This window comes from Schistocerca nitens, chromosome 9 (assembly GCF_023898315.1).
Source record: "Schistocerca nitens isolate TAMUIC-IGC-003100 chromosome 9, iqSchNite1.1, whole genome shotgun sequence".
Classification (NCBI taxonomy): domain Eukaryota; kingdom Metazoa; phylum Arthropoda; class Insecta; order Orthoptera; family Acrididae; genus Schistocerca; species Schistocerca nitens.
In genome coordinates, this window is record NC_064622.1 from 455,411,418 (window position 1) to 455,438,335 (window position 26,918).

Genomic DNA, 26,918 nt, shown 5'->3' on the forward strand with positions numbered 1-26,918 from the left:
GTTACTTACCCATTTTCCGTAAAGCATTTTACCAGCAAAGATTTTTACTGGGTGTGTCAGATAGCAACTACCACTCATCCTATAGACCCTGCAAAAGTTCCAGATCTCTGAGACAATGTTTTTATATTTTTATTGTCACTATTGAATATTGTGATATCTTCTTTACTTGCAATGGGCAAGAAGGTGACAAACATTTATTACTTTCTTTTTGTATTGTTGAATATGGGACATACTTGCACCAAATATAAAAGACAATGAAAAAATTGTTGTGCAAGACCCATCATTTTGTTACTATTCTTTTTTTTGGCATAAGATTTGTGTACAATTTTCCACAGCTAATCAGATGTTTAGCAAATTTGATGTTTGTGTTATGTTGTGACCAAATTAAGTGTGCAATTTTGGTATTAATATGTTCTTGTACTATCTTGACTATGTGTCTCAATGGGAGACAAGTTTTTTAAATATTTTCTTTTTTTTAAATGCATATTATATTCATACATGTGATTTCTCTAGTGTTTGTGTTTATATATCATGTCCATACTTATAATAATGTTCTTTGTTTTCATTTCCTTTATGTGGCTCAAAACGAGCAGACAGTTGCAATATTTTCCTATGGACATCTGATCTGTCCATCTATGTAATATATTTATGTTCCTTCTATTATCTTGATTATTCTGTGCCTCAATGAGAGCTGACTTTGAAATAATTTACATATATTTTTTACATATCTTAAAATCACATGTGATATATTTGTGTCTGTTTTTGATCATTTTCCATGTGGCTCACTGGGAGCAAAGATTAACATTTTTTTTACTTTCATATATTATTAAATATTTTTATGATGCTGTCATACTGAGAGCCATAACACAAAGTGCATTTGAAACAACACAACTAAAATATATGCAGGAAAAAGTCATTTTGAAACGGTGTAACGGTTGTTGTACACATACACATTATGCATAGTAATTGACACATTTGTCCTAGTCGGCTAATATCACTAACATTCTGTAAATGATATTACCCGAGGGGGGTATTGTAAAGGAACATATTAAAGGCTTTACTTTAATGAAGTATGCGATCCCTTCCAAATTCAACCAGTTTAATGAGTATTTATGATTATAGAAAAGTTATTGTGTGTGATAACAATGATTGCATAACATGTCTCCATAAACAGTCAACCCATTAAATTATACTGAATAACTGACCCACACAAAAGTTAATATCACTTGATCACTGATACAGCAAATGTCATCATGTAAAAACACTAAGTTCATCTTAAATAATTAATATGAAGTACGAAAAATAGTGGCCAACATAGGTATTTTGGATCTCCTTAAATAAAAATCACCCAATGAAACCTATTTGTTCACTAAGAGCGTTTTCACTCAGTATTCACGTAATCAATCCTATTTTAGACGAAAACCAATGTAATTCTTAATAATTCATGTTACTTACTTATTTATGCAAATTAGAGAAGTCAATAGACAAACATCTAAAAAACGACCTTTTTGTAACAAAGAATTATTCTGTCAAGTCAACAAATCTGTCTGTCATTTTAATAACATGTTAAATTATGTCACTCGTTAAAAATTAATAACTTTTTTGCACAAATTATGATAACAGATGTACATGTGACTTATAAACTATATCTCTTTTTAGTAGTTCTTTGACAATGTTATAAATACAGGCAGTCGGAGGCAGTTGGAGACAGTCGGAATGGTGAAGTGTGTTTCTGTGTTATTGCTTGGGATGGAAAAAAATGCAAAAAACATGTAAAGGAAGTACTACTTTGTGTTGTGTTATGGTCTTTGGTGGACAGTGGAATTAAAATAGCCACCAAAGAAATAAATATTTGATGTTTACATATGCGTTGGTTTCGTTTGTTCTTTATCATCAAAAGCACATGAATACCACGGGACCTCATGTTTTTAATCCTAGACAACCAGATTTAGAGCCAGCATCAGCATCAAGACACAGCAGCGATCCAGCAAGCAGCAGCGTTTACTACAATGCATTGTAATGGCGCCAACCTAACATCAAGTGCTAACAAGTTCCGTAAATGGGAGTGAAATAGTGCGATTAGAGCAACTAGAGATATCAACAACTCAGGCGGACCATTACATGGTCCAATTGATACAGTAAATACGAAGTGAATCATCGGAATCTAAAACTGGTCTCACAGGAAAGGATGAAAACATAGACAGTAAGAAGAGTCAGTCTTCTTGTACTTAAGTCGGCATTGTGCATTTTGTATTTAATTCCAATGCAATTTCTGTGTTTCATTGTATGTGTGAAGGTCCAATTGATACAGTAAATACGAAGTGAATCATCGGAATCTAAAACTGGTCTCATAGGAAAGGATGAAAACATAGACAGTAAGAAGAGTCAGTCTTCTTGTACTTAAGTCGGCATTGTGCCTTTTGTATTTAATTCCGATGCAATTTCTGTGTTTAATCGTCAATGTGAAGATCCAAGGGATACTGTTAACCTGAGGTGAAGCATCGGAATCTGAAACTGGTCTCACAGGAAAGGCTCAAAACATGGACAGTAAGGGTAGTCAGTCTTCTTGTACTTAAGTCCTAATTGTGCCTTTTGTATTTATTTCCGATGCAATTTCCGTGTTTCATCGTCAATGTAAAGGTCCAAGGGATACAGTAAACCCGAAGTGAAGCATCGGAATCTGAAACTTGTCTCACACGAAAGGCTCAAACATAGACAGTAAGAAGAGTCAGTCTTCTAGTACTTAAGTTGGCATTGTGCATTTTGTATTTAATTCCGATGCAATTTCTGTGTTTAATCGTATATGTGAAGGTCCAAGGGATACAGTAAACCTGAAGTGAAGCTTCGGAATCTAAAACTGATTACACAGAAAGGCTCAAAACATAGACAGTCAGAAGAGTCAGTCTTCTTGTACTTAAGTCGGCATTGTGCATTTTGTATTTAATTCCGATGCAATTTCTGTGTTTCATCGTATGTGTGAAGGTCCAATTGACACACTAAATACGAAGTGAATCATCGGAATCTAAAACTGGTCTCACAGGAAAGGATGAAAACATAGACAGTAAGAAGAGTCAGTCTTCTTGTACTTAAGTCGGCATTGTGCCTTTTGTATTTAATTCCGATGCAATTTCTGTGTTTCATTGTATGTGTGAAGGTCCAATTGATACAGTAAATACGAAGTGAATCATCGGAATCTAAAACTGGTCTCATAGGAAAGGATGAAAACATAGACAGTAAGAAGAGTCAGTCTTCTTGTACTTAAGTCGGCATTGTGCCTTTTGTATTTAATTCCGATGCAATTTCTGTGTTTAATCGTCAATGTGAAGATCCAAGGGATACTGTTAACCTGAGGTGAAGCATCGGAATCTGAAACTGGTCTCACAGGAAAGGCTCAAAACATGGACAGTAAGGGTAGTCAGTCTTCTTGTACTTAAGTCGGCATTGTGCCTTTTGTATTTATTTCCGATGCAATTTCCGTGTTTCATCGTCAATGTAAAGGTCCAAGGGATACAGTAAACCCGAAGTGAAGCATCGGAATCTGAAACTTGTCTCACACGAAAGGCTCAAACATAGACAGTAAGAAGAGTCAGTCTTCTAGTACTTAAGTTGGCATTGTGCATTTTGTATTTAATTCCGATGCAATTTCTGTGTTTAATCGTATATGTGAAGGTCCAAGGGATACAGTAAACCTGAAGTGAAGCTTCGGAATCTAAAACTGATTACACAGAAAGGCTCAAAACATAGACAGTCAGAAGAGTCAGTCTTCTTGTACTTAAGTCGGCATTGTGCATTTTGTATTTAATTCCGATGCAATTTCTGTGTTTCATCGTATGTGTGAAGGTCCAATTGACACACTAAATACGAAGTGAATCATCGGAATCTAAAACTGGTCTCACAGGAAAGGATGAAAACATAGACAGTAAGAAGAGTCAGTCTTCTTGTACTTAAGTCGGCATTGTGCCTTTTGTATTTAATTCCGATGCAATTTCTAAGTTTAGTCGTCACTGTAAAGGTCCAAGGGATACTGTTAACCTGAGGTGAAGCATCGGAACCTAAAACCAGTCTCACAGGAAAGGCTCAAAACATAGACAGTAAGAAGACTCACTCTTCTTGTATATAAATCGGTATTGTAGCTTTTAAATTTAATTCAGATGCAATTTCTATGTTTCATCGTCAATATGAAGGTCCATGCGATACAGTAAACCTGAAGTGAAGCATCGGAATCTAAAACTTGTCTCACAGGAAAGCATCACAACATAGACACTAAGGAGTGTCAGTCTTCTTGTACTTAAGTCGGCATTGTGCCATTTGCATTTAATGCCGATGCAATTTCTGTGTTTCATTGTCAACGTGAAGGTCCAAGGGATACTGTAAACCCCAAGTGAAGCATCGGAATCTAAAACTGGTCTCACAGGAAAGGCTCCAAACATTGACAGTAAGAAGAATCTGTCTTCTTGTACTCAAGTCGGCATTGTCCCTTTTGTATTTCATTCCGATGCAATTTCTGTGTTTCATCATCAATGTGAAGGTCCAAGGGATTCAGTTTAACCTCAAGTGAAGCATCGGAATCTAAAGTTGGTTTCACAGGAAAGGACCAAAACATAGACAGTAAGAAGAGTCAGCCTTCTAGTACTCAAGTCGGAATTGTGCATTTTGTATTTAATTCCGATGCAATTTCTGTGTATCATCGTCAATGTAAAGGTCCAAGGAATGCAGTAAACCTGAAGTGAAACATCGAAATCTAAAACTGGTCTCACACTAAATGCTCAAAACATAGACAGTAAGAAGAGTCATTCTTCTTGTACTTAAATCGGCATTGTGACTTTTGTATTTAATTCCGATGCAGTTTCTGTGTTTCATCGTATGTGTGAAGGTCCAAGGGATACAGTAAAAACGAAGTGAATCATCGGAATCTAAAACTGGTCTCACAGGAAAGGATGAAAACATAGATAGTAAGAAGGGTGAGTCTTCTAGTACTTAAGTCGGCATTGTGCCTTTTGTATTTAATTCCGATGCAATTTCTGTGTTTCATCGTCAATGTGAAGGTCGAAGCGGTGCAGTTTAACCTCAAGTGAAGCATCAGAATCTAAAACTGGTTTCACAGGAATGGCCCAAAACATAGACAGTAAGAAGAGTCAGTCTTCCTATACTTAAGTCGGCATTGTGCATTTTGTATTTAATTCCGATGCAATTTCTGTGTTTCATCGTTAATGTGAAGGGCCAAGGTATACAGTAAACCTGAAGTGAAGCATCGGAATCTGAAACATGTCTCCCAGGAAAGGCTCAAAACATAGACAGTAAGAAGAGTCAGTCTTCTTGTACTTAAGTCGGCATTGTGAATTTTGTATTTAATTCCAATGGAATTTCTGCGTTTCATCGTATATGTGAAGGTCCAAGTGATACAGTTAACCTGAAGTGAAATATCGGCATCTAAACCTTGGGTCACTATAAACGCTCAAGACATAGACAGTAAGAAGAGTCAGACTTCTTGAAGTTAAGTCGGCATTGTGCCTATTGTATTTAATTCCGATGCAATTTCTATGTTTCATCGTCAATGTGAAGGTCCAAGGGATACAGTAAACCTCAAGTGAGCATCGGAATCTAAATCTGGTTTCACAGGAAAGGCTCAAATCATAGACAGTAAGAAGAGTCAGTCTCCTTGTACTTAAGTCGCCATTGTGCATTTTGTATTTAATTCCGATGCAATTTCTGTGTTTCATCGTCAATGTAAAGGCCCAAGTGATACAGTAAACCTGAAGTGAAACATTAGAATCTAAAAGTGGTTTAACATAAAGGATAAAAACATAGACAGTAAGAAGAGTCAGTCTTCTTGTACAAACTCAGCACTGTGACATTTGTATTTTAATTCCGATAAAATTTCTGTGTTTCATCGTCAACGTGTAGGTCCAAGGGATACAGTAAACCTCTAATGAAGCATCGGAATGTAAAACTGGTCTCACAGGAAAGGCTCAAAATATATACAGTAAGAAGACTCAGTCTTATTGTACTTAAGTCAGCATTGTGACTTTTGTATTTAATTCCGATGCTATTTCTGTGTTTCATCGTCAATGTGAAGGTCCAAGGGATACAGTAAACCTGAAGTGAAGCATCGGAATCTAAAAGTAGTCTCACAGGAAAGGCTCAAATCATGGGCAGTAATTAGAGTCAGTTTCTTTTGCTTTGTATCGGCATCGTATATTTTGTATTTAATTACGATGCAATTTCTGTTTCATCGTCAATGTGAAGGTCCAAGGGATACAGTAAACCTGAAGTGAAGCATCGGAATCGCAAACTGGTCTCACAGGAAAGGCTCAGAGCATAGACAGAAAAGAGTCTGTCTTCTTATACTTAAGTCAGAATTGTGCCTTTTGTATATAATTCCGGTGCAAATTCTGTGTTTCATCGTCAACGTGAAGGTTCAAGGGATACAGTAATCCTGAAGTGCAGCATCAGAATCTGAAATTGGTCTCACAGGAAAGGCCCAAAGCGTAGACAGTAAGAAGAGTCCTCTTCTTGTACTTAAGTCGGCATTGTGCCTTTTGTATTTAATTCCGATGGAAATTTCTGTGTTTCATCGTCAATGTGTAGGTCCAAGGGATACAATAAACCTGAAGCGAGGCATCGGAATCTGAAACTGGTCTCACAGGTAAGGCTCAAAACATATACAGTAAGAGGAGTCACTCTTCTTGTACTTATGTCAGCATTGTGGCTTTTGTATTTATTTTCGATGCAATTTCTGTGTCTCATCGGCAATGTGAAGATCCAAGGGATACAGTAAACCTCAAGTGAAACATCGGAATGTAAAACTGGTTTCACAGGAAAAGCTCAAAACATAGACAGTAAGAAGAGTTAGTCCTCTTCTACTTATGTCGTCATTGTGCCTTTTGTATTTCATTGCGATGCAATTTCAATGTTTCATCGTCAATGTGAAGGTTCAAGGAATACAGTAAACCTGATGTGAACCATCGGAATCTAAAACTGGTCTCACAGGAAATGGTCATAACATAGACACGAAGAAGAGTCACTCTTCTTGTACTTAAGTCGGAATTGTGCCTTTTGAATTTAATTCCGATGCAATTTCTGTGCTTCACCGTCAATATTAAGGTCCATGCGATACAGTAAACCTGAAGTGAAGCATCGGAATCTAAAACTTGTCTCACAGGAAAGGCTCAAAACATAGACAGTAAGAAGATCAGTCTCCTTGTACGTAAGTCGGCATTGTGCCTTTTGCAGTTAATTCCGGTGCAATTTCTGTGCTTCATCGTCAATGTGAAGGCCCAAGGGATACAGTAAACCTCAAGTGAAGCATCGGAATCTAAAACTGGTTTCACAGGAAAGGCTCAAAACATAGACAGTAAGAAGAGTCAGTTCTCTTGTACTTAAGTTAGCATTGTGCCTTTTGTATTTATTTCCGATGCAATTTCTGTGTTTCATCGTCAATGTGAAGGTCAAAAGGATACTGTAAACCTCAAGTGTAGCATAGGAATCCAAAACTGCTCTCACAGGAGAGGCTGAAAGCATAGACAGTAAGAAGAGTCAGTGTTTTTGCACTTAACTCAGCATTGTGCCTTTTGTATTTAATTCAGATGCAATTTTTGTGTTTCATCGTCAATGTGAAGGTCCAAGGGATACAGTAAACCTCAAGTGATGCATCGGTCTCCAAAACTGGTCTCACAGGAAAGGCTCAAAACATAGACAGAAAAAGAGTCTGTCTTCTTGTACTTAAGTCAGAATTGTGCCTTTTGTATATAATTCCAGTGCAAATTCTGTGTTTCATCGTCAACGTGAAGGTCCAAGGGATACAGTAACATGAAGTGAAACATCGGAACCTAAAACTGGTGTCACAGGAAAGGCTCAAAACATAGACACTAAGGAGAGTCAATCTTCTTGTGCTAAAGTCTGCATTGCGACTTTTGTATTTCATTCCGACGCAAATTTCTGTGTTTCATCGTCAATGTGAAGGCCCAAGGGATACAGTAATCCTGAAGTGCAGCATCAGAATCTGAAACTGGTCTCACAGGAAAGGCCCAAAGCGTAGACAGTAAGAAGAGTCATCTTCTTGTACTTAGGACGGCATTGTGCCATTTGTATTTAATTCCGATGCAATTTCTGTGTTTCATCGTCAATGTGAATGTCCAAGTGATACAGTAAACCAGACGTGAAGCATCGATATCTAAAACTGGTCTCACAGGAAAGGCTCAAAACATAGACAGTGAGAAGAGTCAGTCTTCATGAACTTAAGTCAGCATCGTGCCTTTTGTATTTAATTCCGATGCAATTTTTGTTTTTCATCGTCAATGTAAAGGTCCAAGGGGTACAGTAAACCTGAAGTGAAGCAACGGAACCAAAAACTGGTCTCAATGGAAATGCTCAAACATAGACACTAAAGAGAGTCAATCTTCTTGTACTATAGTCAGCATTGTGCTTTTGTATATAATTCCGGTGCAGTTTCTGTGTTTCATCGTCAACGTGAAGGTCCAAGGGTTAGAGTAATCCTGAAGCGCAGCATCGGAATCTAAAACTGGTCTCACAGGAAAGGCTCAAAACATAGACAGTAAGAGGAGTCACTCCTCTTGTACTTATGTCAGCATTGTGGCTTTTGTATTTATTTCCGATGCAATTTCTGTGTCTCATCGGCAAATTGAAGGTCCAAGGGATATAGTAAAACTGAAGTGAAGCATCGGAATCTAAAACTGGTCTCACAGGAAAGGCTCAAAACATAGACAGTAAGAAGAGTCAGTCTTTTTGCACTTAACTCAGCATTGTGCCTTTTGTATTTAATTAAGATGCAATTTTTGTGTTTCATCGTCAATGTGAAGGTCCAAGGGATACAGTAAACCTCAAGTGATGCATCGGATTCCAAAACTGGTCTCACAAGAAAGGCTCTAAACATAGACAGTAAAAAGAGACAGTCTTCTTGTACTTAAACCTGCATTGTGCATTTTGTATTTAATTCCGATGCAATTTCTGTGTTTCATAGTATATGTGAACGTCCAAGGTATACAGTAAACCTGAAGTGAAGCATCGGCATCTAAACCTGGTCTCACTAGAAAGGCTCAAAACATAGACAGTGATAAGAGTCAGTCTTCTTGAAGTTAAGTCGGCATTGTGCCTTTTATATTTAATTCCGATGCAATTTCTGTGTTTCATCGTCAATGTGAAGGTCCAAGGGATACAGTAAACCTCAAGTGAAGCATCGGAATCTATAACTGGTTTCAAAGGAAAGGCTCAAAACATAGACAGTAAGAAGAGTCAGTCCTCTTGTACTTAAGTCAACATTGTGCCTTTTGTATTTAATTCCGATGCAATTTCTGTGTTTCATCGTCAATGTGAAGGTCCAAGGGATACTGTAAACCTGAGGTGAAGCATCGGAATCTAAAACTGGTCTCACAGGAAAGGCTCAAAACATAGGCAGTAAGAAGAGTCTGTCTTCTTGTACTTAAGTCGGCATTGTGCCTTTTGTATTTAATTCCGATGCAATTTCTAAGTTTAGTCGTCACTGTAAAGGTCCAAGGGATACTGTTAACCTGAGGTGAAGCATCGGAACCTAAAACCAGTCTCACAGGAAAGGCTCAAAACATAGACAGTAAGAAGACTCACTCTTCTTGTATATAAATCGGTATTGTAGCTTTTAAATTTAATTCAGATGCAATTTCTATGTTTCATCGTCAATATGAAGGTCCATGCGATACAGTAAACCTGAAGTGAAGCATCGGAATCTAAAACTTGTCTCACAGGAAAGCATCACAACATAGACACTAAGGAGTGTCAGTCTTCTTGTACTTAAGTCGGCATTGTGCCATTTGCATTTAATGCCGATGCAATTTCTGTGTTTCATTGTCAACGTGAAGGTCCAAGGGATACTGTAAACCCCAAGTGAAGCATCGGAATCTAAAACTGGTCTCACAGGAAAGGCTCCAAACATTGACAGTAAGAAGAATCTGTCTTCTTGTACTCAAGTCGGCATTGTCCCTTTTGTATTTCATTCCGATGCAATTTCTGTGTTTCATCATCAATGTGAAGGTCCAAGGGATTCAGTTTAACCTCAAGTGAAGCATCGGAATCTAAAGTTGGTTTCACAGGAAAGGACCAAAACATAGACAGTAAGAAGAGTCAGCCTTCTAGTACTCAAGTCGGAATTGTGCATTTTGTATTTAATTCCGATGCAATTTCTGTGTATCATCGTCAATGTAAAGGTCCAAGGAATGCAGTAAACCTGAAGTGAAACATCGAAATCTAAAACTGGTCTCACACTAAATGCTCAAAACATAGACAGTAAGAAGAGTCATTCTTCTTGTACTTAAATCGGCATTGTGACTTTTGTATTTAATTCCGATGCAGTTTCTGTGTTTCATCGTATGTGTGAAGGTCCAAGGGATACAGTAAAAACGAAGTGAATCATCGGAATCTAAAACTGGTCTCACAGGAAAGGATGAAAACATAGATAGTAAGAAGGGTGAGTCTTCTAGTACTTAAGTCGGCATTGTGCCTTTTGTATTTAATTCCGATGCAATTTCTGTGTTTCATCGTCAATGTGAAGGTCGAAGCGGTGCAGTTTAACCTCAAGTGAAGCATCAGAATCTAAAACTGGTTTCACAGGAATGGCCCAAAACATAGACAGTAAGAAGAGTCAGTCTTCCTATACTTAAGTCGGCATTGTGCATTTTGTATTTAATTCCGATGCAATTTCTGTGTTTCATCGTTAATGTGAAGGGCCAAGGTATACAGTAAACCTGAAGTGAAGCATCGGAATCTGAAACATGTCTCCCAGGAAAGGCTCAAAACATAGACAGTAAGAAGAGTCAGTCTTCTTGTACTTAAGTCGGCATTGTGAATTTTGTATTTAATTCCAATGGAATTTCTGCGTTTCATCGTATATGTGAAGGTCCAAGTGATACAGTTAACCTGAAGTGAAATATCGGCATCTAAACCTTGGGTCACTATAAACGCTCAAGACATAGACAGTAAGAAGAGTCAGACTTCTTGAAGTTAAGTCGGCATTGTGCCTATTGTATTTAATTCCGATGCAATTTCTATGTTTCATCGTCAATGTGAAGGTCCAAGGGATACAGTAAACCTCAAGTGAGCATCGGAATCTAAATCTGGTTTCACAGGAAAGGCTCAAATCATAGACAGTAAGAAGAGTCAGTCTCCTTGTACTTAAGTCGCCATTGTGCATTTTGTATTTAATTCCGATGCAATTTCTGTGTTTCATCGTCAATGTAAAGGCCCAAGTGATACAGTAAACCTGAAGTGAAACATTAGAATCTAAAAGTGGTTTAACATAAAGGATAAAAACATAGACAGTAAGAAGAGTCAGTCTTCTTGTACAAACTCAGCACTGTGACATTTGTATTTTAATTCCGATAAAATTTCTGTGTTTCATCGTCAACGTGTAGGTCCAAGGGATACAGTAAACCTCTAATGAAGCATCGGAATGTAAAACTGGTCTCACAGGAAAGGCTCAAAATATATACAGTAAGAAGACTCAGTCTTATTGTACTTAAGTCAGCATTGTGACTTTTGTATTTAATTCCGATGCTATTTCTGTGTTTCATCGTCAATGTGAAGGTCCAAGGGATACAGTAAACCTGAAGTGAAGCATCGGAATCTAAAAGTAGTCTCACAGGAAAGGCTCAAATCATGGGCAGTAATTAGAGTCAGTTTCTTTTGCTTTGTATCGGCATTGTATATTTTGTATTTAATTACGATGCAATTTCTGTGTTTCATCGTCAATGTGAAGGTCCAAGGGATACAGTAAACCTGAAGTGAAGCATCGGAATCGCAAACTGGTCTCACAGGAAAGGCTCAGAGCATAGACAGAAAAGAGTCTGTCTTCTTATACTTAAGTCAGAATTGTGCCTTTTGTATATAATTCCGGTGCAAATTCTGTGTTTCATCGTCAACGTGAAGGTTCAAGGGATACAGTAATCCTGAAGTGCAGCATCAGAATCTGAAATTGGTCTCACAGGAAAGGCCCAAAGCGTAGACAGTAAGAAGAGTCCTCTTCTTGTACTTAAGTCGGCATTGTGCCTTTTGTATTTAATTCCGATGGAAATTTCTGTGTTTCATCGTCAATGTGTAGGTCCAAGGGATACAATAAACCTGAAGCGAGGCATCGGAATCTGAAACTGGTCTCACAGGTAAGGCTCAAAACATATACAGTAAGAGGAGTCACTCTTCTTGTACTTATGTCAGCATTGTGGCTTTTGTATTTATTTTCGATGCAATTTCTGTGTGTCATCGGCAATGTGAAGATCCAAGGGATACAGTAAACCTCAAGTGAAACATCGGAATGTAAAACTGGTTTCACAGGAAAAGCTCAAAACATAGACAGTAAGAAGAGTTAGTCCTCTTCTACTTATGTCGTCATTGTGCCTTTTGTATTTCATTGCGATGCAATTTCAATGTTTCATCGTCAATGTGAAGGTTCAAGGAATACAGTAAACCTGATGTGAACCATCGGAATCTAAAACTGGTCTCACAGGAAATGGTCATAACATAGACACGAAGAAGAGTCACTCTTCTTGTACTTAAGTCGGAATTGTGCCTTTTGAATTTAATTCCGATGCAATTTCTGTGCTTCACCGTCAATATTAAGGTCCATGCGATACAGTAAACCTGAAGTGAAGCATCGGAATCTAAAACTTGTCTCACAGGAAAGGCTCAAAACATAGACAGTAAGAAGATCAGTCTCCTTGTACGTAAGTCGGCATTGTGCCTTTTGCAGTTAATTCCGGTGCAATTTCTGTGCTTCATCGTCAATGTGAAGGCCCAAGGGATACAGTAAACCTCAAGTGAAGCATCGGAATCTAAAACTGGTTTCACAGGAAAGGCTCAAAACATAGACAGTAAGAAGAGTCAGTTCTCTTGTACTTAAGTTAGCATTGTGCCTTTTGTATTTATTTCCGATGCAATTTCTGTGTTTCATCGTCAATGTGAAGGTCAAAAGGATACTGTAAACCTCAAGTGTAGCATAGGAATCCAAAACTGCTCTCACAGGAGAGGCTGAAAGCATAGACAGTAAGAAGAGTCAGTGTTTTTGCACTTAACTCAGCATTGTGCCTTTTGTATTTAATTCAGATGCAATTTTTGTGTTTCATCGTCAATGTGAAGGTCCAAGGGATACAGTAAACCTCAAGTGATGCATCGGTCTCCAAAACTGGTCTCACAGGAAAGGCTCAAAACATAGACAGAAAAAGAGTCTGTCTTCTTGTACTTAAGTCAGAATTGTGCCTTTTGTATATAATTCCAGTGCAAATTCTGTGTTTCATCGTCAACGTGAAGGTCCAAGGGATACAGTAACATGAAGTGAAACATCGGAACCTAAAACTGGTGTCACAGGAAAGGCTCAAAACATAGACACTAAGGAGAGTCAATCTTCTTGTGCTAAAGTCTGCATTGCGACTTTTGTATTTCATTCCGACGCAAATTTCTGTGTTTCATCGTCAATGTGAAGGCCCAAGGGATACAGTAATCCTGAAGTGCAGCATCAGAATCTGAAACTGGTCTCACAGGAAAGGCCCAAAGCGTAGACAGTAAGAAGAGTCATCTTCTTGTACTTAGGACGGCATTGTGCCATTTGTATTTAATTCCGATGCAATTTCTGTGTTTCATCGTCAATGTGAATGTCCAAGTGATACAGTAAACCAGACGTGAAGCATCGATATCTAAAACTGGTCTCACAGGAAAGGCTCAAAACATAGACAGTGAGAAGAGTCAGTCTTCATGAACTTAAGTCAGCATCGTGCCTTTTGTATTTAATTCCGATGCAATTTTTGTTTTTCATCGTCAATGTAAAGGTCCAAGGGGTACAGTAAACCTGAAGTGAAGCAACGGAACCAAAAACTGGTCTCAATGGAAATGCTCAAACATAGACACTAAAGAGAGTCAATCTTCTTGTACTATAGTCAGCATTGTGCTTTTGTATATAATTCCGGTGCAGTTTCTGTGTTTCATCGTCAACGTGAAGGTCCAAGGGTTAGAGTAATCCTGAAGCGCAGCATCGGAATCTAAAACTGGTCTCACAGGAAAGGCTCAAAACATAGACAGTAAGAGGAGTCACTCCTCTTGTACTTATGTCAGCATTGTGGCTTTTGTATTTATTTCCGATGCAATTTCTGTGTCTCATCGGCAAATTGAAGGTCCAAGGGATATAGTAAAACTGAAGTGAAGCATCGGAATCTAAAACTGGTCTCACAGGAAAGGCTCAAAACATAGACAGTAAGAAGAGTCAGTCTTTTTGCACTTAACTCAGCATTGTGCCTTTTGTATTTAATTAAGATGCAATTTTTGTGTTTCATCGTCAATGTGAAGGTCCAAGGGATACAGTAAACCTCAAGTGATGCATCGGATTCCAAAACTGGTCTCACAAGAAAGGCTCTAAACATAGACAGTAAAAAGAGACAGTCTTCTTGTACTTAAACCTGCATTGTGCATTTTGTATTTAATTCCGATGCAATTTCTGTGTTTCATAGTATATGTGAACGTCCAAGGTATACAGTAAACCTGAAGTGAAGCATCGGCATCTAAACCTGGTCTCACTAGAAAGGCTCAAAACATAGACAGTGATAAGAGTCAGTCTTCTTGAAGTTAAGTCGGCATTGTGCCTTTTATATTTAATTCCGATGCAATTTCTGTGTTTCATCGTCAATGTGAAGGTCCAAGGGATACAGTAAACCTCAAGTGAAGCATCGGAATCTATAACTGGTTTCAAAGGAAAGGCTCAAAACATAGACAGTAAGAAGAGTCAGTCCTCTTGTACTTAAGTCAACATTGTGCCTTTTGTATTTAATTCCGATGCAATTTCTGTGTTTCATCGTCAATGTGAAGGTCCAAGGGATACTGTAAACCTGAGGTGAAGCATCGGAATCTAAAACTGGTCTCACAGGAAAGGCTCAAAACATAGGCAGTAAGAAGAGTCTGTCTTCTTGTACTTAAGTCAACTTTGTGCCTTTTGTATTTAATTCCAATGCAATTTCTGTGTTTCATCGTCAATGTAATAGTCCAAAGGATACAGTAAACCTCAAGTGATGCATCGGATTCCAAAACTGGTCTCACAGGAAAGGTTGAAATCATAGACAGTAAGAAGAGACAGTCTTCTTGTACTTAACCCTGCATTGTGCATTTTGTATTTAATTCCGATACAGTTTCTGTGTTTCATTGTATGTGTGAAGGTCCAAGGGATACAGTAAACATGAAGAGAAGCATCGGAATCTGAAACTGCTCTCACAGGAAAGGACCAAATTTTAGACAGGAAGAAGAGTCAGTCGTGTTGTACTTAAGCCGGCATTGGGCAGATGCTCTAGGATAATGTGTCTCTAGACCATCTGCATAAACTGAACATTCTGCAATAACTTCGAACAACATTTGAGTATCAGTATATTTTTTAACATCACTATTTAAACTGCTTGTGCTTAAAGCATATGTAGGATTAATGCCTACATGTAGGCTCGGTTGAACATTTGTATCGTGAAGTCTAATATTATATCCAGCAGAAGCAATATCAGCTTTTTCTATTAAATTATTATATCCTGATACTTCTGCATTTGTGACGGGAGTAACAGCTCCCACTAATTGTTCTTCCATTCTTGCCGGTTCAAAGGGTGTTAAAGAAAAACTATCACATGACATAAAAGGATTACAGTGCTTATCAGCATTAATGTTATACCTTTGAATTACATTTTGAGAAGTAGTTGTAATAGGAAAAATATCAACATTAGCCACTTTTGGAATTTTCAGAAAACCTAATGTTGGTGTATACGTATAGTCAACAATAACACTTCCGGTTCGTGCATCTGCATCTACTTCAGAAACACAAGACTGTACACATTTCCAATCCCAATTATGTAAACCCGTATCTTTTGAGCTAGAAACACACGCATAATAATATTTTAAATTAACTGGTTGTCCAAATTGATGTGCAGGCACTTTAGTAAGAAAGTCTGCTTCATCATTTCTATAACCATACCATGACTTCCAAATGGAATCAAACTGTCGTTTATGATCTATGGCAGTTGTTTCCATAGGTGCATTTGCAGTAAGTGCTGTAGGCTTTACATTAATACCAGGTATTTTCAAATTAATACCTACACTTGTAATCATATTCTTATTTTGATTTAATGTTGCAAGTTCTGTATCACTTGAATTAGTCGGAAAAGCAATTCTAGGATTACGTGCAATTACTTTTACAGAACAATGAACAATTCTACTACCATCAGGCAATAAATCGAATTCAGAAGGCGTCATATACAAAAATGGCCGATCAACGGGAATTTCTGCTAAAGGAGTAATCATACATACTGCTTTTTCATGTTCAAACACTTTGTATGCTAAACCGTATGTGAAAAATCTATGAACTTTGCGATATCTAGTAATATTACCGGTATCTAATATAGAAGGAGCAGGTAATGGATCAACACGAGTATTAGGAGAATCACCCAGTACATTAGCAGATGGTGCTGCGGTGCCTGTTAACGTTTTTTTTTTCTTAGATCCACCAGATTGACCTGCTGCAGCCTGTCGTTTACCTGAATCTACCTGCATTGGCGAACTCATACCTTCGTCACTGTCAGAGTATGGTACTAAACGTTGTGGTTCAGAATGTTGTTGTGGTTCTTCTGGTCCTTCTTCGTCTTCGTCTTCTTCGCTATGTGATACTTCTTCGTCGACGCGATGTTCGTCTACAGAACTTGTTCCAGAGGCTGAACCAGATGTTGATGGGCGGTCGTGATCTATACGCAAACCACGGCGAACACGAGACATTAGCCATTGTTCATAGGCATACCGTTTCTGGCCTTCATGCATAAACTCCCAATTAGACCGTTCCCACGGTGGAATTTCATAATTCTGAAGGCAAGAAACGTTACAATTAAAAAATGTAACCAAAAAATTATGATAAACAAGAAAAATTAAATTTACATACCTGTTTTTCGGCATTCGGTTGTTGCGGGTACAAAGCTTTTCCGATACGTTGTTCAACAGCTGTCTTCAATTTCAGTCCGTACTTTCCAACAAATGAATGCCAATTTCGTGTATGACTCCAGTCAATTGCAAAATCAATTATAGCTTTTGCATCCAATTGTTGAACTCGTTGTCTAAATTCTTCTTCTGTAAATGGTCGTTCCCTTGCTTCCTTTAGCAAATTATCGTATCCAACCTCGTGCTCTTTAGGAATGGCATCTGCTCCACTGCGCGGTGCGTCTATATTTATAGGATTTCCAGGTCCTACGTAATCACTACCAGGTAAAGTATATCCTTTCTTCTGTACACGTTCAACTACTTTTTTAACGCCGTAAGCAGCACCTGCGGCAGCAGCAGTCGTCTCGCCAGCCGCTATCGCTATCTGTCCTGAACTTGTAATACCAGCTGTGCTAATTGCGGCCCCGTCCGTGACACTTTCAGATAACAAGGGCACTGTTTCGCTAGAGGTTGCTGTATCTGCACTCGGGTGACCTCTGCCACGATTTCGTGGTCTATTTGGGCGGCGCCGCCGCACTCCAAGATTGCTTTCTTCTGGCGTTGTTTCAGGCACGCGTTCAAATTCAACTGTTTCGCCACTCGTATCCAAATCGTCGTATGCTGCATTATGGCCATACCGTATACGATTAGCAGCATCCTCTCTTTGCACTGTTCGAATATCATTAGTACTACGAGAACGATTAACATTTGTTAATGGAATTCTTTCGCCCATTTCAATGTCTTCCTCAGGTCCCGGATATAAAACACCTCCGTCGTATTGTATAGAGCCATGGTTGCCCGTGCTTAAATACTGATTTACCCAAGACATTTTGCTGACTAAAATAAATAAATCATTACCACCTTTTATGTACATTACATTATCGAACAGCACGTGTCGGGCAACCTTTTGCTGGCGTGGGTGCTTGCTCAGATAATTGTCCTAAAAGGACAAATTATCTCGGCGGGACAGTGACGCCGCCATCGCGACCTTGGGACCCGGGGGGCCCCTTTTTTTTTATTAGTTGCTGACCCTCGAATCATGAAACGACGCGACGCAGTCATATTTCGATTCATGAGGGTCAGCAACTGATAAAAAAAAAAGGGGCCCCCCGGGTCCCAAGGTCGCGATGGCGGCGTCACTGTCCCGCCGAGATAATTTGTCCTTTTAGGACAATTATCTGAGCAAGCACCCACGCCAGCAAAAGATTGGCGCGTGTAAACTTGTCTTTTTGGAGAGACAGCCCAACACGTGCTGTTCAATAACGTAATGTATATAAAAGGCGGCAATTATTTATTTATTTTAGTCAGCAAAATGTCTTGGGTAAATCAGTATTTAAGTACGGGCAACCATGGCTCTATACAATACGACGGAGGTGTTTTATATCCGGGACCAGAGGAAGACATTGAAATGGCGGAAAGAATTCCATTAACAAATGTTAATCGTTCACGTAGCACTAATGATATTCGAACAGTGCAAAGAGAAGATGCTGCTAATCGTATACGGTATGGAGAGAATCCAGCATACGACGATTTGGGTACGAGTGGCGAAACAGTTGAATTTGAACGTGTGCCAGAAACAAGGCCAGAAGAAAGTAATCTGGGAGTGCGGCGGCACCGCCCAAATAGACCACGAAATCGTGGCCGAGGTCACCAAAATGCAGATATAGCAACCGCCAGCGAAACAGTGCCCTTGTTATCTCAGAGTGTCACGGACGGGGCCGCAATTAGCACAGCTGGTGTTACGACTTCAGGGCAGATAGCGATAGCAGCTGGCGCCACAACTGCTGCCGCCGCAGGTGTTGCTTATGGCGTTAAAAAAGTAGTTGAACGTGTACAGAACAAAGGGTATACTTTACCTGGTAGTGATTACGTAGGACCTGGAAATCCTATAAATATAGACGCACCTCGCAGTGGAGCTGATGCCATTGCTAAAGAGCACGACGCAGGATACGATAATCTGTTAAAGGAAGCAAGAGAACGACCATTTACAGAAGAAGAGTTTAGAAAACGAGTTGAACAGTTGGATGCAAAAGCTATAATTGATTTTGCAATTGACTGGAGTCATACACGAAATTGGCATTCATTTGTTGGAAAGAACGGACTGAAATTGAAGACAGCTGTTGAACAAAGTATCGGAAAAGCTTTGTACCCGCAACAACCGAATGCCGAAAAAACAGGTATGTAAATTTAATTTTTCTTGTTTATAACAATTTTTTGGTTACATTTTTTAATTGTAACGTTTCTTGCCTTCAGAATTATGAAATTCCACCGTGGGAACGGTCTAATTGGGAGTTTATGCATGAAGGCCAGAAACGGTATGCCTATGAACAATGGCTAATGTCTCGTGTTCGCCGTGGTTTGCCTATAGATCACGACCGCCCATCAACATCTGGTTCAGCCTCTGGACCGAGTTCTGTAGACGAACATCACGTCGACGACGAAGTATCAGATAGCGAGGAAGACGAAGACGAAGAAGGATCAGAAGAACCACAACAACATTCTGAACCACAACGTTTAGTACCATATTCTGACAGTGACGAAGGTATGAGTTCGCCAATGCAGGTAGATTCAGGTAAACGACAGGCTGCAGCAGGTCAATCTGGTGGATCTAAGAAAAAAAAAGCCTTAACAGGCACTGCAGCACCATCTGCTAACGTACTGGGTGATTCACCTAATACTCGTGTTGATCCATTACCTGCTCCTTCTATATTAGATACCGGTAATATTACAAGATATCGCAAAGTTCATAGATTTTTCACATACGGTTTAGCATACAAAGTGATTGAACATGAAAAAGCAGTATGTATGATTACTCCTTTAGCAGAAATTCCCGTTGATCGGCCATTTTTGTATATGACGCCTTCTGAATTCGGTTTATTACCTGATGGTAGTAGAATTGTTCATTGTTCTGTAAAAGTAATTGCACGTAATCCTAGAATTGCTTTTCCGACTAATTCAAGTGATACAGAACTTGCAACATTAAATCAAAATAAGAATATGATTACAAGTGTAGGTATTAATTTGAAAATACCTGATATTAATGTAAAGCCTACAGCATTTACTGCAAATGCACCTATGGAAACAACTGCCATAGATCATAAACGACAGTTTGATTCCATTTGGAAGTCATGGTATGGTTATAGAAATGATGAAGCAGACTTTCTTACTAAAGTGCCTGCACATCAATTTGGACAACCAGTTAATTTGAAATATTATTATGCGTGTGTTTCTAGCTCAAAAGATAAGGGTTTACATAATTGGGGTTGGAAATGTGTACAGTCTTTTGTTTCTGAAGTAGATGCAGATGCACGAACTGGAAGTGTTATTGTTGACTATACGTATACACCAACATTAGGTTTTCTGAAAATTCCAAAAGTAGCTAACGTTGATATGTTTCCTATTACAACTACTTCTCAAAATGTAATTCAAAGGTATAACATTAATGCTGATAAGCACTGTAATCCTTTTATGTCATGTGATAGTTTTTCTTTAACACCCTTTGAACCGGCAAGAATGGAAGAACAATTAGTGGGAGCTGGTACTCCCGTCACAAATGCAGAAGTATCAGGATATAATAATTTAATAGAAAAAGCTGATATTGCTTCTGCTGGATATAATATTAGACTTCACGATACAAATGTTCAACCGAGCCTACATGTAGGCATTAATCCTACATATGCTTTAAGCACAAGCAGTTTAAATAGTGATGTTACAAAATATACTGATACTCAAATGTTGTTTGAAGTTATTGCAGATGGTCTAGAGACACATTATCCTAGAGCAACTGTATCATATGTTCAAGTATCTGATACAATTTATATGTCTAATGTAAAAAGGAATGAGGAATCATGTGTTTATAAGGGTCAATACGAAATTAAACAAGTGTAATTTGAAATGTAACAATTATACTTTATTTTTATTTGTTGTAATAATTGACAGTAAAATATACATTGTACAAATTCTTGTCTTTTATTTAATAATCAATATTATACATTTGAAGTAATTGAAAGAAAGCCAGAGGATACGGCTTTTTACAAGCATTTTTTAACTCATCAAACTTTCTCCACCTAATTGTACGTACACGAATATCTTTAAAATCTGGGTGAGAACAAATAACTGGTTCAGAATTTGAAATTAACAATAACGGAGTACGTCTTAATATAGCGTCTCCTTTGTACTTTACTCTAATATTACAAGCAATACCTTCACACACTTTTTTAAAATCTTCAATTGCACCCTCCTCTAAAGAAATTTCATTACCAACAATAACACGTCTATTAACAGCATCTTGTAATGCAAACTGATTTGTTTTATTATTACAACGTCCAATGTGGCCAACATTTAAACCAAGTGAAATTATACAATCAAAAAACCAATTTTTGCCACTATTTGGTGGACCAACAATACATAATGTGTTTAATTTTTTATTTGGTACATATACACTTTTACCTTCAAATTCTTGCCATTGATACAATCCTTTTTTATTGAACCAAGATACAAGATTTGTTAAAAATTTTGTAACCTCGTCAGTATCATCTGCATATTGAAACAATAAGAGTTTATTTAGCCAAGCAAGAGAATCCTGAAGAGTATAATAGTACTCCCAAACATTTGTGGAATGAGAATAAAAAATATTATCTTCTGAACCAGAACACAATAAATTCTCTATACCATGTAAATCCAAATCATTTATGTTTTTTTTTATACAGTTCTAAACCCATATCGAAAAATCGTTAGAATTTTTGGTCAATCAAATTAATAAAATATGGATGACCTGATGGTATTACATTCACTAAATTTTCTGGTGGTATGCAATTGTATGACATTAATATGAAAGTACCTTTTTTGCCGTCGTTTCAGGGTTGCACCTTTGGTAGTCAGAGATTGGCTTGCGCTTTGTATGAGGCCATTTACGTGAGCCATCTCTGGTAAGTTCTTGTTGCAACTGATCATTAATTCGAGGGTTTTCCCTTTCCAATACTGAGAGGGATCCCTCGATGAAACTGACCCATTGTACAATTTCAAATTCACCAGGCACTCTCTTATGGGTTCCTCTAATCCATACTTGCCCCGACGTGGCCTTTTTTGCAAGAAGAAATATATGAGTATATTGAACCAGTCGAGGTCGGACATGGCTGTGATTGCTCTCCTTCGTCGTGGACATTTCTTAATTCTGGTGGCAATAAATGGGTCAATCCTAAATCGGCATCTACATCGTCTAGAGAAGTACGTGCAATCGTGGACGAGATGGATGTGGTCGTCATCATGTTTCCATATGATAATTTCTCCAGGGTATACTGATGCGATAGAAGCAATTCGTCTACTGAATTCATCAATATCGTTTGGTCCTCTGATGACAATGACATCAGTGTAATACCATCGTTCTGAGATTTCAGATATTCGCAAAAGTTCTGGCAACCAAACGATAATTGTGAACAGGAATTTTCGAACTTCGTCAAACAATTCAAATTGGTGAATATGTATGTCCCTAAGGGTCCATCGGTTGCTCCCAACTGGCAGTGTAATCTCGTAGCAATCCAAATGAAGATTTTCAGGGTTGGGTTCGTCAGGTGAGCTTGAACCAGCGTGAAGATGGACTGAAAGATCTCCGTCAGCGTCTCCATTAGAACTCTCGAATCATGAAACGACGCGACGCAGTCATGTTTCGATTCATGAGGGTCAGCAACTGATAAAAAAAAGGGGCCCCCCGGGTCCCAAGGTAGCGATGGCGGCGTCACTGTCCCGCCGAGATAATTAGTCCTTTTAGGACAATTATCTGAGCAAGCACCCACACCAGCAAAAGGTTGGCGCGTGTAAACTTATCTTTTTGGAGAGACAGCCCAACACGTGCTGTTCAATAACGTAATGTATATAAAAGGCGGCAATTATTTATTTATTTTAGTCAGCAATATGTCTTGGGTAAATCAGTATTTAAGTACGGGCAACCATGGCTCTATACAATACGACGGAGGTGTTTTATATCCGGGACCAGAGGAAGACATTGAAATGGCGGAAAGAATTCCATTAACAAATGTTAATCGTTCACGTAGCACTAATGATATTCGAACAGTGCAAAGAGAAGATGCTGCTAATCGTATACGGTATGGAGAGAATCCAGCATACGACGATTTGGGTACGAGTGGCGAAACAGTTGAATTTGAACGTGTGCCAGAAACAAGGCCAGAAGAAAGTAATCTGGGAGTGCGGCGGCACCGCCCAAATAGACCACGAAATCGTGGCCGAGGTCACCAAAATGCAGATATAGCAACCGCTAGCGAAACAGTGCCCTTGTTATCTCAGAGTGTCACGGACGGGGCCGCAATTAGCACACCTGGTGTTACGACTTCAGGGCAGATAGCGATAGCAGCTGGCGCCACAACTGCTGCCGCCGCAGGTGTTGCTTATGGCGTTAAAAAAGTAGTTGAACGTGTACAGAACAAAGGGTATACTTTACCTGGTAGTGATTACGTAGGACCTGGAAATCCTATAAATATAGACGCACCTCGCAGTGGAGCAGATGCCATTGCTAAAGAGCACGACGTAGGATACGATAATCTGTTAAAGGAAGCAAGAGAACGACCATTTACAGAAGAAGAGTTTAGAAAACGAGTTGAACAGTTGGATGCAAAAGCTATAATTGATTTTGCAATTGACTGGAGTCATACACGAAATTGGCATTCATTTGTTGGAAAGAACGGACTGAAATTGAAGACAGCTGTTGAACAAAGTATCGGAAAAGCTTTGTACCCGCAACAACCGAATGCCGAAATAACAGGTATGTAAATTTAATTTTTCTTGTTCATAATAATTTTTTGGTTACATTTTTTAATTGTAACGTTTCTTGCCTTCAGAATTATGAAATTCCACCGTGGGAACGGTCTAATTGGGAGTTTATGCATGAAGGCCAGAAACGGTATGCCTATGAACAATGGCTAATGTCTCGTGTTCGCCGTGGTTTGCCTATAGATCACGACCGCCCATCAACATCTGGTTCAGCCTCTGGAACGAGTTCTGTAGACGAACATCACGTCGACGACGAAGTATCAGATAGCGAGGAAGACGAAGACGAAGAAGGATCAGAAGAACCACAACAACATTCTGAACCACAACGTTTAGTACCATATTCTGACAGTGACGAAGGTATGAGTTCGCCAATGCAGGTAGATTCAGGTAAACGACAGGCTGCAGCAGGTCAATCTGGTGGATCTAAGAAAAAAAAAAGCCTTAACAGGCACTGCAGCACCATCTGCTAACGTACTGGGTGATTCACCTAATACTCGTGTTGATCCATTACCTGCTCCTTCTATATTAGATACCGGTAATATTACAAGATATCGCAAAGTTCATAGATTTTTCACATACGGTTTAGCATACAAAGTGATTGAACATGAAAAAGCAGTATGTATGATTACTCCTTTAGCAGAAATTCCCGTTGATCGGCCATTTTTGTATATGACGCCTTCTGAATTCGGTTTATTACCTGATGGTAGTAGAATTGTTCATTGTTCTGTAAAAGTAATTGCACGTAATCCTAGAATTGCTTTTCCGACTAATTCAAGTGATACAGAACTTGCAACATTAAATCAAAATAAGAATATGATTACAAGTGTAGGTATTAATTTGAAAATACCTGATATTAATGTAAAGCCTACAGCATTTACTGCAAATGCACCTATGGAAACAACTACCATAGATCATAAACGACAGTTTGATTCCATTTGGGAGTCATGGTATGGTTATAGAAATGATGAAGCAGACTTTCTTACTAAAGTGCCTGCACATCAATTTGGACAACCAGTTAATTTGAAATATTATTATGCGTGTGTTTCTAGCTCAAAAAATAAGGGTTTACATAATTGGGGTTGGAAATGTGTACAGTCTTGTATTTCTGAAGTAGATGCAGATGCACGAACTGGAAGTGTTATTGTTGACTATACGTATACACCAACATTAGGTTTTCTGAAAGTTCCAAAAGTAGCTAACGTTGATATGTTTCCTATTACAACTACTTCTCAAAATGTAATTCAAAGGTATAACATTAATGCTGATAAGCACTGTAATCCTTTTATGTCATGTGATAGTTTTTCTTTAACACCCTTTGAACCGGCAAGAATGGAAGAACAATTAGTGGGAGCTGTTACTCCCGTCACAAATGCAGAAGTATCAGGATATAATAATTTAATAGAAAAAGCTGATATTGCTTCTGCTGGATATAATATTAGACTTCACGATACAAATGTTCAACCGAGCCTACATGTAGGCATTAATCCTACATATGCTTTAAGCACAAGCAGTTTAAATAGTGATGTTACAAAATATACTGATACTCAAATGTTGTTTGAAGTTATTGCAGAATGTTCAGTTTATGCAGATGGTCTAGAGACACATTATCCTAGAGCAACTGTATCAAATGTTCAAGTATCTGATATGATTTATATGTCTAATGTAAAAAGGAATGAGGAATCATCTGTTTATAAGGGTCAATACGAAATTAAACAAGTGTAATTTGAAATGTAACAATTATACTTTTTTTGTTATAATAATTGACAATAAAATATACATTGTACAAATTCTTGTCTTTTATTTAATAATCAATATTATACATTTGAAGTAATTGAAAGAAAGCCAGAGGATACGGCTTTTTACAAGCATTTTTTAACTCATCAAACTTTCTCCACCTAATTGTACGTACACGAATATCTTTAAAATCTGGGTGAGAACAAATAACTGGTTCAGAATTTGAAATTAACAATAACAGAGTACATCTTAATATAGCGTCTCCTTTGTACTTTACTCTAATATTACAAGCAATACCTTCACACACTTTTATTAAAATCTTCAATTGCACCCTCCTCTAAAGAAATTTCATTACCAACAATAACACGTCTATTAACAGCATCTTGTAATGCAAACTGATTTGTTTTATTATTACAACGTCCAATGTGGCCAACATTTAAACCAAGTGAAATTATACAATCAAAAAACCAATTTTTGCCACTATTTGGTGGACCAACAATACATAATGTGTTTAATTTTTTATTTGGTACATATACACTTTTATCTTCAAATTCTTGCCATTGATACAATCCTTTTTTATTGAACCAAGATACAAGATTTGTTAAAAATTTTGTAACATCGTCAGTATCATCTGCACATTGAAACAATAAAAGTTTATTTAGCCAAGCAAGAGAATCCTGAAGAGTATAATAGTACTCCCAAACATTTGTGGAATGAGAATAAAAAATATTATCTTCTGAACCAGAACACAATAAATTCTCTAAACCATGTAAATCCAAATCATTTATGGTTTTTTTATATAGTTCTAAACCCACATCCAAAAATCGTTTGAATTTTGGGTCAATCAAATTAATAAAATATGGATGACCTGATGGTATTACATTCACTAAATTTTCTGGTGGTATGCAATTGTATGACATTAATATGGAAAGTACCTTTTTTGCCGTCGTTTCAGGGTTGCACCTTTGGTAGTCAGAGATTGGCTTGCACTATGTATGAGGCCATTTACGTGAGCCATCTCTGGTGAGTTCTTGTTGCAACTGATCATTAATTCGAGGGTTTTCCCTTTCCAATACTGAGAGGGATCCCTCGATGAAACTGACCCATTGTACAATTTCAAATTCACCAGGCACTCTCTTATGGGTTCCTCTAATCCATACTTGTTCCCGACTTGGCCTTTTTTGCAAGAAGAAATATATGAGTATATTGAACCAGTCGAGGTCGGACATGGCTGTGATTGCTCTCCTTCGTCGTGGACATTTCTTAATTCTGGTGGCAATAAATGGGTCAATCCTAAATCGGCATCTACATCGTCTAGAGGAGTACGTGCAATCGTGGACGAGGTGGATGTGGTCGTCATCATGTTTCCATATGATAATTTCTCCAGGGTATACTGATGCGATAGAAGCAATTCGTCTACTGAATTCATCAATATCGTTCGG